This window comes from Volvox carteri, assembly GCF_000143455.1.
Source record: "Volvox carteri f. nagariensis unplaced genomic scaffold VOLCAscaffold_34, whole genome shotgun sequence".
NCBI classification, from domain to species: domain Eukaryota; kingdom Viridiplantae; phylum Chlorophyta; class Chlorophyceae; order Chlamydomonadales; family Volvocaceae; genus Volvox; species Volvox carteri.
The window spans coordinates 1,326,753-1,329,489 of record NW_003307577.1 but is presented as its reverse complement, the minus strand read 5'-3'; positions in this window follow the sequence as shown (position 1 = coordinate 1,329,489).

The following is a 2,737-nucleotide window of genomic DNA, read 5'->3' as shown; positions in this document are numbered from 1 at the left end:
GACGCGGCCCAGCCGTGTGCTGAGAGTGGCAGGCATTATGCCTACAGCGAGTGGACGAGCTGTACATGAAGTGCGCGGATTGGGACCTGGGAGTGCAGCTGGTCTGGCATCCCCGCTCGGAACAGCAACAGCAATACGCGGATATACTCTCCAAGTTCGGAGACAGCTCGCAGGGGTGCTTAGACGACGCGGTTCACAAGCCTGTGGGCGGAGACATGCCTGAAAGGATGCGGGCCACGGTCGTCATTTTGCAGACGAATTCTCCACAAAAGTACCAGGGGTGCTTCTTTGCATCGCTATTGGAGGCCCCACGCCCTAGCAGTGGACGCCTTCACCCAAGACTGGAGAAAGTGGAGCCGCCAGGACGTTCTGTACCTTAAACCCCGTTTCGACCAGACGGGCGAGTAGTGCACAAGGTTGCCGAGGAGAAGCCGGACTGTGTCTCGATCATCAGGTTTGGCCGCGCTGGGGAGAGCTAGGCTGGCAACGTTACCCATAAAAGCGCGGAGGCGTTTGCCGCACATCCTCACCCCTTTCAGGCCGAGTTACGCGACCGAGGTAGTGTTCATTTTGAGGTAAGGCAGGGCCGACTAGGCGCGAGAGTACGACAGGGAAGATAGCGAAAGCGAGGATCCAAGGAAGCCCGGAGACATGACAAGGCTGAGACTTGCAGACGAGCCGCAAGGCGGTGTGGCTGGGAGGTGGTGTGGCCTGATTAAACATTGGGATCGGGTGTAAGGCTGGACGCAAAGGCCCACTTCACGCTAGTCCGGTACGGAGCGACGAGCATTTACATTCAAGCACTCTTGGCCTGCACCGGATCAACCGCGCGTACGTACTAAGTAGCAGGTGACTTAAATAGATCTCCACCCAAGCTGATACGTGCAATACTGGCATATGACATCTTGCATATCGCCTGTGGATCAATCGTAAGGTGCTTGTGGGGCAATGCGGCAGAGCCGTACGACTAGCTGACGATTGCATCAAGAACGAGTCCCTGTAGCTGCTTTGCAGTGGCCTGGTGGGCTATAAACATGCATCGCCTTGCCACTGCTCTGATTCTTTGCGTTCTCTTGGCCAGCTCGAACTCTGCCGAGTAAGTAGCTTGCCGTCATGTCGTTGTCATGTTGATTGTGTATAAACCTGCCGTGTGCGGACATGAGGAAACATGAGCAATCCCAAATATTGTTTAATGTCCGGCAAATGCGAAGCAATTGCTGATTAGTTTCCAACAACTACGTATTCCTTCAATGCCATCTGAAACAGGCCATCGCCGATTGATGATCCAGCTGTAATTGGGAAGTTTGAGCAAGTTGTTGGTGTTCAGTTGATTGTCGTCCCTGGTAAGTCCCTTGTTACACGGCGCAAAGGTTGAGACAACATAACTGCTCGTCAACACACTGCTGTGCTATCGGGCCTCGGTACAAAAGTGCTTGACCTATGCTATGATTTCCAGGATTGTGGCATATTTCTTTTGCGCTTATGTGTATGGACTGCAGAGACGACCAAGTTTTTGTTTATGGAGAGACCAACCACCCCCCCTGACGGCAAACACGCAAATGCCCCATGATGGATTTCGTCACCGGAAGATCTTCAAACGTGGAATGTGGATTTAGCATGGAGGATTGCGGACACGCATTCCTCCAAAACGGTGAGGAGGGGTCCTTGGCCGCTCCAAGAGCGGTGACGTACGGATACTGTACTGGTCCGCCAATTACTAGGAGATTACGACCTATGTTTGGATTTCCCAGCTCCCAGCACTAAGGAATCACTGCTTATATAAATGCACAAATTTCCGTAATACGCATGATCTCCGCTTCCGCAGTAGATTGCTACATTCCCGTTACGCCGTTGGCGGCGCCCCTTTCAGTCCCTTGCACCGGCGCCAGCCGAGCGCACATATAATCACCTGAATTCTGATTCAGTCTGATTCGGTACTGAAGGAAGATTTTCGGCGTATTTTTTCTTTTATTTTACTTGACGTTACAGCCCTGTCATTTTTTGATCGTCGCATTACCAATCCCGCCGGTGGCCGTCCGTACTCAGCTTCTCACTTCCGAAAGCCTCTGATGCCGATACTTTTGTAGTACTACATACGTCTTACTTCTATGAAGATATAGTTCTTCCTTTGCCTAATCGTCGTAATCTTGCATAGAGACTACATTCACTCATTTCCGGGTCTGCTGGTCGTCTGCTCCTAACGCTACCTGACCTCCAGCGATTTCCCGAACGCGCTGCCTGAGCATTCTCGCAAAGCAGCATACCATGAGACCAGTCGTATGGGTTGAACACGTAAGGCCAAGATGCTGAATAGTCCATACATTTGACGTGGTTCTAGGCACAGCAGATACTTCAAGGCGTAGAATCTCTGAAAGTTTCCAGGGTCAATCCCAACGAACTGCGGGAGAAACCAATACCTTAATTGTAAAAGTATTGCATCCCCATGCCGATGGATGGTGATGGACTTGGTTACAGTGAGAGACCAGCGAGCAGACCGGGAGATGAGTTGTCGCCACCATGTTGGTCCGGCAGAATCCACTGGACGCCGGTGGAGCTCGCTGGATTCGGCATGGGTGGGGGGATGAGGGTGCCCCCTCACATCGGGGAGGATATAGTGGCCACGAGCGAGTTACGCTATAGAAGTCCCTACATCGCTCAATCATTTCGTGTACCGGTTGGGCAGCGTTGGACTCAACTTCGGAAGCAGTCAAGCACTGAGTGTATATTTGCCTTAGCA